The 13,189-nt window shown below is 45.0% G+C and overlaps 1 protein-coding gene across 2 annotated transcripts in view; it reads right to left on the minus strand.

The window, feature by feature from the left end:
* LOC122794203 (mitochondrial dynamics protein MID51-like) overlaps positions 1-13,189 on the minus strand; it is a 386,580-nt gene that overhangs the window by 49,132 nt on the left and 324,259 nt on the right. The window lies entirely within an intron of this gene.

Below are 13,189 nucleotides of genomic sequence, written 5' to 3' on the forward strand. Positions count from 1 at the left end.
TGGCACACCCTTCTCTCCTATTCATAAGATCTGGAAGGTCCTTCTCTGCAGGGTATCAGCCCTCCCTAAGGAAGTGTAACAAATCTATACAGACAACACAACTAAAGAAGAAAGCCTTCCAGGTCCTGTAAGGACTCTGGCAGGGGAAAGAGTTCATCTTGCCTGCTTGCCAATCATTGGTCACCTCCCAGCCAATAGCTCCCTTCCCAATCACCAGGAGCAACAAGTGGACGAGAAAAGCCATCATTTGGGGTATCTATTGTGGCAGTTTAGAATTTTGTTATGCCCTTTCCTTGTGTGTCTGCCCAGCAGACTGCCCTGCTCACCCATAAGAGAAAAGGAACCACCTGGCTGTTTCCAAATCTCCAACAAGGAAATTAACATGAAAATGTACAGGTGAGTATATTCATGAAGATGAAACTACTGGTAAGTGCATAAGTTTCGTATCAAGTTGGGGAGTTACGTTATGATCATCAACTACAAGGACAGAGTCCCAAGGTTATTATTCTGGGTGGCTTCTCATGGGAACATTCCTCAAAGCAAGGGTCTCTAAGTCAGATTACCATGACGACTAACATTCAGCTGAGGGCCACAATCAGTAAAACAGAAAAAAAATGGTCAGTAAAGCTAGGAATATAATGCATAGGTACCCTCATGCCAACTTATGCTGGTTTGAGGGTTGACTGAGCCAGACCTGGACCTGAAGAGCACATTCAGCTTACAGTGTCTTGCAAAAGTATTCAGTGATGCCCATGTGGCTGCCACACAAATATCCAAAGATGCATTTTAGGCTGGAGTAGCTGTCTCAGGAGGTAGTAGCCATTGCTTTACGTGAATGGGTTCTAGACTCAAAAGGTAAGGATTTATTGCACTCTGGTGTCAGAATTTAATATAAACCAATAACCACTTTGACAAGGTAATTTCAGAAACTAAAGCCCAACTACTTTCTGAAAATTAAATACATAAAGGGGAATCTTTGTTGATGGCTTTAGTTCTGTCGAAGAAAAATGTACATTGCTAGCGAACGCCATAGACAGTCAACCCAGGTTTGATTAGCGGCTCAGGCATTAGGGGAGTGGACAGGGAAACTAGTATGTACATGGGGGCACACAACAGTTGGATTTTCCTGGTGGAGACTGAGAAAACCGCCATAAAATGCTTCTTGAGGGTGGGACAGGGCAGCTTGATAACATCAGCTCTTTGTAGAGGCGAGTAGTGGTTTGGAGCAGACTAGACACACACTGGGAAAAGGATCATTAGCAGGAAAAAACATTCCCAGCAGCCAGGTGCAACCCTTATTCCTTTAGTCTGGGGGAGGCCAGTTATTAAAGAAAGGCACTGGGGGTGCACTGATGGTTAGGTGTAAGAGACAAAGACAGAAGTATTATTGCCTACAAGAAGCTATATAATGTAGCAAATACTCTCCTTCATTACAATAAATTGGAAGGAAAACGGGCAAGTTTACATTAGTTAACATTAGTTTTTGTATCTACCTTGGGCCTAAGAGAGCGAGTTGTTTGCAAGGACATTCTATCATTATGAAAAATTATGCATGTTGGATTGATACAAGACCTCCAACTCAGAAATTCTGGAAGAGTTGGACATCAGAAACAGCACCTTCCAAGACGCAAATTCCTAACTAGCCACAGCCGCTGATTCAAGGGAAGAAAGATTATCCCAATTAAAACTACAAGCCCCAAGAAGGATGCAACAGAAAAGTATCATTTAGGAAGGTCTTACAAACTTTCAAGGGAGACAGAGATAAACAGTCAGTACCATTAATGAAGACTAAATTGGTTGACAACTGAGTTTACTGGAAGAGTAACAAACTTGTATAAATAAAATAGAATGACAAATCTAGTACAGTGTGTATAGTAGTAGTAAATGGATCCATATCTCTAGTTGTAGCCCCCCATACAAAAATGTAGCCATGTGTTTTTATAAGTTTTTCAATATCTGGTCTCTCAGTAAGGGAAGCCCTGGTCATCAGTGAAATTGCAGTGATGATACAGTTAACCAGACAGTGTGAAGGTCTGTGTGCAGTTTGCAGGGTGGGCGAGTCAGGAAGTTTCTTATAGGCCTCAAAGAGGCTTCTCCAGAAGAGGAAGTCGAAGCAAACTTGTTGAGACCAATATGGAGCTACGAGAATGATCATTGTTCTGCTCAGTATACCCCTATGGATGAACCCAAGGATCAGCTGAAATTAGGGTAAATGTGTAAAGGATTCCCTAGGGCCATTCTTGTACAAAAGCACCTCAAAGACATTCTCCTGAAGGAGGAATAACCTATTTAGTATTGGCTAGGCATACATACAAGATCACACCAAGGCTTCCCTCACTGATGGAATAGTTATATGCTACAGACTGGCTAAGAAAGCACCCATGCAGCATCAATAAGCAATGAATGGGCTATGTCTGGCTAATATAGGACAATTAAGGGGCCATGCCCTAACTCACAAGGCTATCTGACACAGGGAGTGGGAATCTGTTGGTCAATGCCTATTCAAACATCAAACTACAGCTATGATATTGGTGTGGATGGCAACACCACCTTGTAACAGAAGTCACGGAATGAGTACAAAGTGAAGGGGAATGTCCTCATTTCTAGAGGAGTCATGTGCAGACTGGCCTCTTTCTAGCCATATCCCATGGATGGTACCACTGATAATGTCTCCCTTACACCAAGGGCAAAGGAACTTGTGATAACACTCAAAGACGGCTTGTGAACTAGGAAAAAAGGTATGTCCATGGTAACATTTGTGTAGCCACCAACTTGAATTTCTTACAGGTTTTGGGAATTTTGACTAGAGGATGCATGGTGTTCAAGAGGTAGTTCCATTGGATATTAAACGCTAACGGAAACACTCTCGCTTAAAACCTGGAAATGAGAACCTTGTAAACTGTACTGCCATTAGGTACAAGGATTGGAGGCAGACAAAAGCCAGAACTAGTCATGTCTGGATAATACGAGCTACAATATTTTGTACTGGAGGAACCTTGGATGAAATATACAACTTATGATGGTGTGTTCATACTGCAGTCAAAGAATATGAGCAGGGATCATATAGGATTTTTACAGACTTCACTGGGATTCCCATGGAGTGAAACAAGCACAGACTACTTGGATGCAATTAGACTACCTAAAGGGTCAGCTAGGACCAGCCAAACAGGTACAGAAATACTATATCATCTTGCAACCCATGACTCACTGAACAATCCAACTCTACTTTTTCTTCAACCTAAAGAATAGTTCATTCCCTGGATGTCCACATATTTTATTTGGACAAGAAAAAGTTTTCAGAAGGTCTTCTTAACTCTGATCTTACTCCTTAAAAACTGGGCAAAATGGTTAATAAAACTCTCTCAGTGCATCTCTGTGTTTGCTTGCGGTACAAGTGAGGATGCAGGAAATGTCTTGAACATTATACGCAACCTTTAGAAATGGATGAACAGCCAGAGGCTTGTACTCAGGAAGCAGAAGAAATTCCCCAACTTTTTCCTTAAATTGAAGATGATCCTAGGCATATCAACTGAGGGATTCCCATTTGTTGTGGAAATCCTCTCCAAAAGAAAAATCCATAGGTGGTGAGGCTAATGCATGGTTTCATCTGACCTAGTTGGCATACGACCCAGAGAAAATCTGGTCCACATGCGACACATCAATCATAAGACTCGCGCTTCCACTTTTCTGTATTAAAAAAAAAAAAAAAAAACTAAGCCTGTTTCCTACCTTTCCTTAAACTAGTGCAGTCCGAATACATATTTGCTGTATCCAGGACTGTATGTAAGCTTCTGAGCCCCCCCAAGCCTTTCTGTGTTGGAGGGAAGCCTTCTTCCTTGTCAGTGGGAGTGGTAAGCACTAGGTAACCTGTCTACCACATAAGGAGTGGTTCTAGCCCAGAAATTGTAGTTATTGGCCATCTGGGCAATCTTTTCCATCTCCTCAACTTTCTGATTTGAAAGCCCGCATTTGCACTTGTTTCTTTCCTGTAACTAGTCTAGTGCAGATACAGATTCTTAGTTTTAGCACTTGAATTTGCTTATTCGTGCTCAGCACTTGTTCAGAACTTGTTGTAAGCACTAAATAAGCTACTAATTACTATAGCACTCAACCTTCCTCATTATCTAGAGGAAAACAGTTTTTGCATTTACTTTCCTCACTTGCTTAGAGAAAAACAGCTCTTGTACTCACTTTCCTCACTTATCTACAGGAAAATTGTTTTTTATTCAGGCATGTCCAAGGGTCAGCACTCAGTGTTCTATCCTGTCTATCTGATGAATCTGGGAATCTTGGGACAATGTAGAAATTGCCTCATGTACACAGCAAACCTCTCCTCTTACCACCCAACACTACAACCTGTGAGAGATGCACTTATCTAGCCAAACTGAAGGTAAAGCTCTCTCCAACCAAGAGTGAACTTGACATTCAAGAGGAGAAGGTAAACACTTGCACCACACTTATCACATAGTCTCACTAAATCTACACCACCAAAATCCAAACACAGAAACACAAAAACATTCACGGAGGCTCTCAATAATAATCTGCCCAAGCAACAGAGACCTCCAAAGCAGAAACGCAAGCAACTTCCACCCCCAACACAACCCAAATGAGACACAGCCCACAGACTCAGTGTGCCACTCAACCACAGCCAATAAGGCAAAAAGTACAGTTTTGAACCTACAATAAATGTAGATGTCCGATAGGTATGCATCTGCAGGCATCATATATGGGTTGTCCTGCCTCAGGCAGCCCTTCGGTCGGCCGGATTCCAAAGTCTGGGTCCAGCATCGGCTGATGTCGCCCTTTCCCCGACGTCAGAGCGCCTGGGGTATAAAAGCGTCAGCCAACGCCATCTTCCTCAGTTTTTCTTGCCCCAGATGCCAGGTGCCCTCTAAGGAAGGCTAAAATTGGAGAAATGCAATAAATTCCAAACATGCACATAAATATAAACATGCACATATATATATATATATATAAAACAAATACACCATAATAGATGACTCCAGCTAGCTATGAGAGGGATAAGGACCCAAGAAATACCACAGAGGGGAAGGAGGGAGGGTAAACCTGACTGCAGATGCATACCTATCGGACATCTACATTTATGGTAGGTACAAAACTGTACTATGTCCTTCAAGGATGCATCTGCAGGCATCACATATGGGTAGAATACCATAGCCAATCTGGGGGTGGAGGATCTATGTAAAGGATGGTGTAGCTAAAATTCCCTGCAGGACTGCCGTAGCAAAGCCTGCTCTGGATCTGGAATATAAAGGTAAATTGTAATGCTTGGAAAATGTATGCACGGAGCTCCATGTAGCAGCTTCTAAAATGTCCTTGGTAGCCACCCCTCTTAAGAAGGCTGTGGAGGTGGCCGTGGCTCTTGTGGAATGAGGTCTAATGTTAGCTGGCACAGTTTTTCCATGAAAGGAGTAACAAAAACAAATGCAATTCCCTATCCATTTTGAAATTGTCTGTTTGGAAATTGCTTTTCCTTGTGCACCAGCAGCATATGCTACAAACAGCTGGTCAGTTTTTCTGTAACTTTTAGTTCTGTCCAAGTAGTAGCGCAACTGCCTGTGTTTGTCCAGGGTGTGCAGAAGTTTTTCCCCTTTGTTTTGTGGATTTGGAAAGAAGGTAGGCAGGTGAATAGCTTGGTTTAATGAGACCCTGGATACCACCTTTGGCATAAATGAAGGATTGGTTCTCAATGAAACTCTGTCCTGATGAAAAATAAGAAATGGCTGTACTGCCATGAAGGCCTGTAACTCAGATACTCTTCTTGCTGAGATTATGGCCAGAAGGAGGGCAGTCTTCCAAGACAGGAACTGTAGTTCTGCAGATGCTGCTGGTTCAAAGGGAGGCAGTGTTAGTTTCTCCAACACGAAGTTAAGGTCCCAAGTAGGCACTGGTGGTTTCCTAGGAAGATTGATGTTTTTAAATCCTCTTAGAAACTGTCTTAGGAGAGGATGAGAGAAGACAGGTGGATCAGTATTGTACTCTGCTGAAATTGCTGAAGCATGAATTTTAATGGAAGAGTAAGACAGGCCATTGTGGAGCATTTCTGCCAAGTATTCCAGAATATGTGCCATGTTCATCACTGTCGCATCTAGGCCCTTTGTGGTGTTCCAAGTGTGAAATATTTAACATTTTGCTAAATATGCCTTTCTTGTGGAAGGCCGGTGAGCTTCCATGAAGATATCCTTCACTCTCTTGGATAGCTTATCCTGGGAAGGAGTCAAGGTATTCTCCAGGCTGTTAGTTGCAAGGTTTTCAGGTTGGAATGCAGAGTTTTGTAATTGTGCTGTGTCAGGAGAAGTGGCCATTGAGGAAGAGGCCACGGTTTCGTGCGTGACATGCTCTTTAACAGCGGGTACCAGTGTTGTCTTGGCCAGTCCGGAGCTATCAGAATCACTTTTGGCTGCTCTGTCCTTATCTTCAGTAAGACCTTGGTCATTAATGGAAGAGGTGGAAATGCATACACTGTTAGAGTTCTCCAGCTGAAAGAGAGAGCGTCCACTTTCCATGCTTGTGGGTGGTATGTCCTTGAGCAGAATTTCTTCAGCTGATGATTGTGGTGTGAGGCAAAAAGATCTATGTCCGGCCTTCCCCATGATTGTGTTATCTGAAAGAAGATGTCTGGGTGCAGCATCCATTCATGTGCATCAGTGATATTTCTGCTTAGGCTGTCCGCCAGTATATTGTCTTTTCCTGGCACAAACTGTGATTGCAGTTCTATATTGAGTTTCAGGGGAAAGTTCCCATAGATTCATTGCCAGTCTGCAAAGAGGGTAGGAATGGGCACCTCCTTGTTTGTTTATGTACCACATAACTGTGGTGTTGTCTGTCCTTACTAAAAGGTGGCCTTGATGCAGGAAGAGTTTGAAGGCCTCGATTGCATGTATCACTGCCAGCATTTCCTTTTGGTTTATGTGCATGCGTAGCTCCTTTTGTGACCATAGTCCTTGAATACATCTGCCCTCCATGTGTGCTCCCCAACCGTGGTCTGAAGCGTCCGTTGTAATGGTTTGGCTGGCTATTGGTTTGCTGAAGGGCAGACCCCTGTTTGACTGGCTTGCTTGAGCCCACCACAGAAATTCCTTTTGGAGGCATGGAATGAGTGGGATCAAAGCTTCTAAGCTGTGACTGTGCTGAGTCCATAAACTCCTTGGGTACCATTGTAGTTTCCTCATATGCAGCCTTGCTTGTGGAATCAGAAGAATGCAAGATGCCATGTAACCCAGGGCCTGCAGGATTTTCCTTGCAGTCAGCTGAGTTTGTCTTGTCAGGTTCTTGAAATAATCTGGTAGTTGTCTTTGTTTTTCTTCTGTGAGAAAAGCCATTTGGGTGGTTGTGTCTAGATCCGCACCCAGAAAAGTTATTCTTTGGGATGGAACAAGTCTTGATTTGTGAATGTTGACTGTATATCCCAAGGCCTGAAGTAGGTGGATGGCATAATTCAAATGCTTTACCAAAGTTTGTTCGCTGTCCGCTTGTGTAAGGCAGTCATCCAGATATGGGTATATTTGAATCCCCTGAAGTCTGCAGTGTGCAATTACTGATGCCAGGCATTTCGTGAATACTCTGGGTGCAGTAGATAAGCCAAAGGGCAATGCTGAGAATTGATAATGCTCTGAACCTGCAAGAAATCTGAGGTGCCTTCTGCAACTTTGTCTGATAGGGACATGCAGGTATGCCTCCTTGAGGTCCAGAGTTACCAGCCAAGACCCCTTGCCCAGCATGGGAAGGAGTTGCTGTAGAGTCAGCATTTTGAATTTTGGCACAATGAGATAAGTATTCAGTGCGGACAAGTCGAGAATAGGCCTCCATTGCTTTTCTTTTCTTTTCTTGGAACAAGGAATAGTCTGGAATAAAATCCTTGGCCTTGTTCTGAAATAGGAACCTTTTCTATAGCTTTCATTTGCATTAAGCTGGAGATTTGTTTCAAAGCCTCTGCCCTTTGATTTGGTGGCAGTGAAAATGGAACCTGTATCCTTTGTCTATTATTTGCAGTGTCCATTTGTCTCTTGTAATACTGTGCCAATTTTCTGAGAATAAAGAAAGCTTTCCGCCCAAAGGTGCTTCTAATTGAGCCCTGGTTGGCGGAGTCAAAGTGAAGTCATTGTGTCTGTCCTTGTGCAGCAGTTGTAGGTCCTGCACTACCTCTCTGGTTGGGAGGCTGCCATTGACGTCCTCTGTAGGAGCCTCTAGCTTGCCCTCTACCTCTGGCACGCCTGTTCTTGCCTCTCTGAAATCTGTCTGTGTCCGGAAAGGACCAATTCTTGGCAGGCCAATTTCTGCTGAATCTTAGCGGTTGGACTTGCAGAAAATCTTTGACTGTTTGTACAGATTTTGCCTTTTCCTCAAATTTCTTTAAGACCTCCTGAGCAGTGGAGCCAAATAACTTTTGCTTTTCCAGTGGAGCATCCAGAAGCTTAGCTTTAACATGGTCTGGCAGAGATTGTTCCTTCAGCCAAGCATGCCTACGTATGACTGCACCAGTCATAGATGACCTACCTGAAGCTTCCAATGCATCATAACCACACTGCAAGAAATGGTTGCTAACCTGCTGGGAGTTATGTACCAGATCCTGAAGTGATTTGCAATCTAGGGGTTCAGGAGAAGGCAGCTTCTTATGCAATTCATCTAACAAATACTCTTGGTACTGTATCATATGAAATTGACAATTTAATGACCTCATAGAAAGAGTAGCTGAAGTATACACTTTTTTACCCCATCTCTCTAAAGCCCTGGACTCCCTTTCAGAGGGGAGTGGATTTTTAGCAGTGGCAGCTGCAACCCCTTTAGGGCCCTGGGAAATAGTTTCTGGGTCAGCAGAGTGGGCTTTGTAAAGAAAGTGATGCGAGTCCGGGACCCTGTAGTACCTATCGGGTTTGGCAGGGGCCGGAGGAAGAGTGTCAGGGGTTATGCTAGACTCAGAGTACACATCATCAATGACATTCAAAACAGGAGGAATAGCCAAAGGTCTATGCTGAGGTAAATGCAGAAAGGTTCTTAATCTCTTCCTGGAATCAGAAAATTCCTGGCCCTGCCATTTGAAATGCTCTCTCATGGTGTGCAGGGTCTCCCCGAAGGAAAGTTCCTCAGGAGGGGAGGCCGAGGGGATAGATTCCTCTGCATCAGAATCCTCGTAGGCCGAAAAGGCCTCCTCCTGGTAGTCCGAGAGAGCACAGCCATCAGAGTCCTCCTCTGAGGAGTGGGGATCAGAGGGCTCAACCCTGGGTCTTTTGTCTGGAGGAGGTTGAGAGACCCTGTCCGGATGGGGCTGAGAGCCCCTAATTAAGGAAATTAAGTCCTCTGCTAAACTTAGAATCTGTGAACCTGTAGTGGGTCCCTGAGGAATAACCCTGGGAGGCATGTTTTTTGTGTGTTTAGCAGCTTTAGCCCTGGTGAATGCCTTTATGGACATGGATGCAGGAGGCCTGGCTGCACCACGTGCTGGAGTGGTTTTGTCTAGAGGAATGGTGTCAGAAGTTTCCAAAACACCAGTTTCTGAAGGAAATTCAATAACCGACTCAGCAGGGGCCTCCGGGGCCGAGGTTGTCGGTTGAGCGGTTTCGGTGGATGGAAGTACCAAGGACTCGGTTTCAGCAGAGACCGAGACACTTGCGGTAGGCCTGGCCGTGGTTTCAGCCGAAACCGCGGCCCGTGTGTGTCGGTCCTTGTCCTTCCGCTTCTTAATTAAATGGGAAGTCGGAGTCTCCGATGGCATATTGTAAGCAAAACTAGCCCCAAAAAATTCCTCTGCAAACTCCGCCCGACATCTAAGTGTGCGTCGGTTGAAGGAAGCACAGGCTGAACAGCCCGAGACGTTGTGGCCTGGGCCTAGTTAGGGGAGGCAGTAAGAGTGGAAATCCTTATGAGGTATTTGTTTCCTACAAGTTAAGCAATTATTAATTTTATCTGACATTGGCTGAGGCAAGAAAGAGTCCCCAACGGGGTATTTAGCTTTTTGAAGTCTTCGGTAGCTGAATTACAGGAGCTGACCGACCGGCACTTGCGAACTGCTTCTGCTTCGGGCACCACGCAGCAAGAAAGACTGAGGAAGATGGCGTCGGCTGATGCTTTTATACCCCAGGCGCTCTGACGTCGGGGAAAGGGCGACATCAGCCGACGCCGGACCCAGACTTTGGAATCCGGCCGACCGAAGGGCTGCCAGAGGCTGGACAACCCATATGTGATGCCTGCAGATGCATCCTTGAAGGACATCAACGTATCCAACACACTAGTCATAGGTGACTCTATAGTCATGCACACTGATGTCCCACTCACCAGGCTAAACAAGGAGAAGTTTACTGTCAGCTGCCTGTCTGATGCCAGAATCAGTCACATAATCCACGCACTCAGGTCACTCCACAACAAGTACAAATATGACTCTGTCATTGTCCATGTTGGTGTGAACAACCGGAGACGTACCTCCCTGGACTACAAGAAAAAATACATGTATGAGCTCTCTGATCTTGTAGCCAGGCAGGTATGACCCTAGCCCCGAGTAGCATTCTGCCATCGCCCAGAATGATACTGCAGTACAAGGACAAAATGATTGACTTCAACAATTGGCTAAGCTTCTGGTGTCATTCTAAGGGGATCCGGTATCTGTCTGCTTGGGATGACATGGTCGACGGACCACGATGCTTTGCCAGACACGGCCTGCACCTGCCACCCCTGGGATTCCAGATACTGGCTAAGGCTCTTGCCGCCCCTATAGTGCCTTTTTAGGCAAGGTTCAAATGAAAAATTCACCACCGTAACAGGAACAGGGCAAGCAAAAACTGAGGGTAATGCTACTCAATGCTAGAAGTCTAAAATCGCAAAATGCACTCCGAGGCACTCCTTAAAATGGAAAACATCGATATCTGTGCAGTGACTGAGACCTGGTTTTAGGCTCCAGAGAGCACCCCTGCACTGCCAGGCTATAACTCATACCACACTTTTCGGCCATGTAACCTGGACCGGAACACCAAAGGCGGAGGTGTGTCCATATTCATTAAGGATATCCACACCTCTAGGCTAGTTGCTCAGCATAATGCATCCGAGGTTATCCAAGTGCAACTAACTCTGGACAAAACTGCAATCCAAATTGTAGCTTGCTACAGATCCGCCACCATGCCCCAGGATTCCCACTCCTCTTTTCTTGATGTACTGGAAAATATTAGGGTTTCAACAAACACCCTAATAATGGGCGATTTCAGCTACCCCACCATTAACTGGGAAAACTACTCGTGTAACAACTCCTTCACACAACGCTTTCTGTAATTCATAAACTCCAATGCCCTGGACCAACTTATCCACACCCCCACCAGGGGCAACAATATCCTAGACCTAGTCATTACCAACATGAGTGACCGGTGTTCCACACCTGAAGTCAACTCCTCATTGGTATGATCCGACCATAAGCTAATCACCCTTGATATCCACATCCCGCCCCCACCCCCCATTAAGGAAACCACAGTAAAAAATTTCTCCAAAGCCAACTTCATGTGTCTTAAGACGCAAGTGGTGAACTTCATGACAGTCATGCAGATGGACAATACAGTTACAACTGCTGAATCCTACACAAATGCACTCTATAAGCACTTACACGAGTGCATGGATCGTGCTATCCCAAACAGAACCAAAACGCTATCCTCCAAAAAAAGGAAGCCAATCTGATGGTCCCCTGCCATAAACAAACTGTACAACAGAAGGAAGAAATTGTTGCAAGAGTAAAATCCCACAAGTGGAGGAGCTCCCTGGTCAGCCTCAGTAAGAAGCTGAGATCCCTTATAAGATCCTCTAAAGCTAGCTACGAAAACAAAATCACCACTGATTCTAAGGACAACCACAAAACATTCTATAGCTATGTCAAGAATCTCAATGGCAATACCCAGATCTGCTCTGAGTTGCAGCACAACGGCACAAAAATTACAGAACCAACTGATATTGCCAACATCCTGGCAGATAGGCTCAGTGCTAACTTTACCCCCCCCCCCACCCCCTAAAGGACCTATATCTATACAGGAAGAATGCAGAGTCCCTGTAATCACACCTATGCAGGTAAAAGCTGCTCTCTCAAGCCAGAAACACAGCATCCATGGGACCGGACAACATCCCAGGCTGCATTTTACACGAACTTAAGAACAAACTGGCTCCCCACCCAAGCACCAATTTAATAGCGTACAGCAACAGTTATCCCACTCCACAAAGGGGGAGCCACCACTGATCCTGGGAACTATCGCCCCATTAGCCTGACAAGCCTGGTCTGCAAGGCCATGGAACTATCATCATGGAACTCAAAGACATTGGTAACCTCCAAACTCTGGATCCCACCCAGTTCGGGTTTGTGAAAGGCAGATCATGCCTCCTGAACCTGATCAACTTCTTTGAGGCAGTCACCAAAGCCGCAGATGAGGGTAAGGTGGTTCACACAGCCTATCTTGACCTCGCCAAGGCTTTCAACACCATCCCCCACTCTGGAATTATAGCTAAACTCACTAAACTAGGTATAAATCCCCATGTCAAAAGATGGGTTTGCCAACTGGCTCACTGACAGAACCCACACTGTAAAGGTTGCACACTCCAAATCTGACCTCAAACCAGTGACAAGTGGAGTACCACAAAGTTCATTCCTGGGACCTCTCCTGTTTGGCATCTACTTCTCTGAAGTACAGGCTAACACAGAAGGCCTCTGGCTAACTAAGTTTGCAGATGACTGCAAACTAGGAGCCGTAGTAGAGTCCCTAAATGATGTGGAAATCCTACAGAAGGGCCTCGCTGAGACAGATGCCTAGTGTCAGAGCCATGGGCTCAAGCTCAATGCCAAAAAGTGTGTTGCAATCCCCTTTGGTAAAAACTCTGTACCCATAAACTACTACATAGACAGCAGTCTACTTAACACCGAATGTGTGACAAGAGACCTTGGGACCCAAGTGGACTGTAGTCTGTCCTTTGAAAGTCACATCGCCACAGTAGTCAGGAAGTCCTTTTACGTGGCATACCTCATCATAAAAGGGTTTTCATCCAGGAAAAAAAAAGAGGTCATTGTTCCCCTCTACTCGACACACATTAGACCCATTATAGAGTACAACTCCCCTTTTGGAATGTACCTCAAGACATCTGCAGCAGCTGGAAAGGCCACAAGTACCTCACAAAGAGGATTACTGGCCTCAAACAGATGCCTTACACTGAC

This window comes from Protopterus annectens, chromosome 1.part0 (assembly GCF_019279795.1).
Source record: "Protopterus annectens isolate FY-2018-M chromosome 1.part0, PAN1.0, whole genome shotgun sequence".
In the NCBI taxonomy this organism is placed as follows: Eukaryota; Metazoa; Chordata; order Ceratodontiformes; family Protopteridae; genus Protopterus; species Protopterus annectens.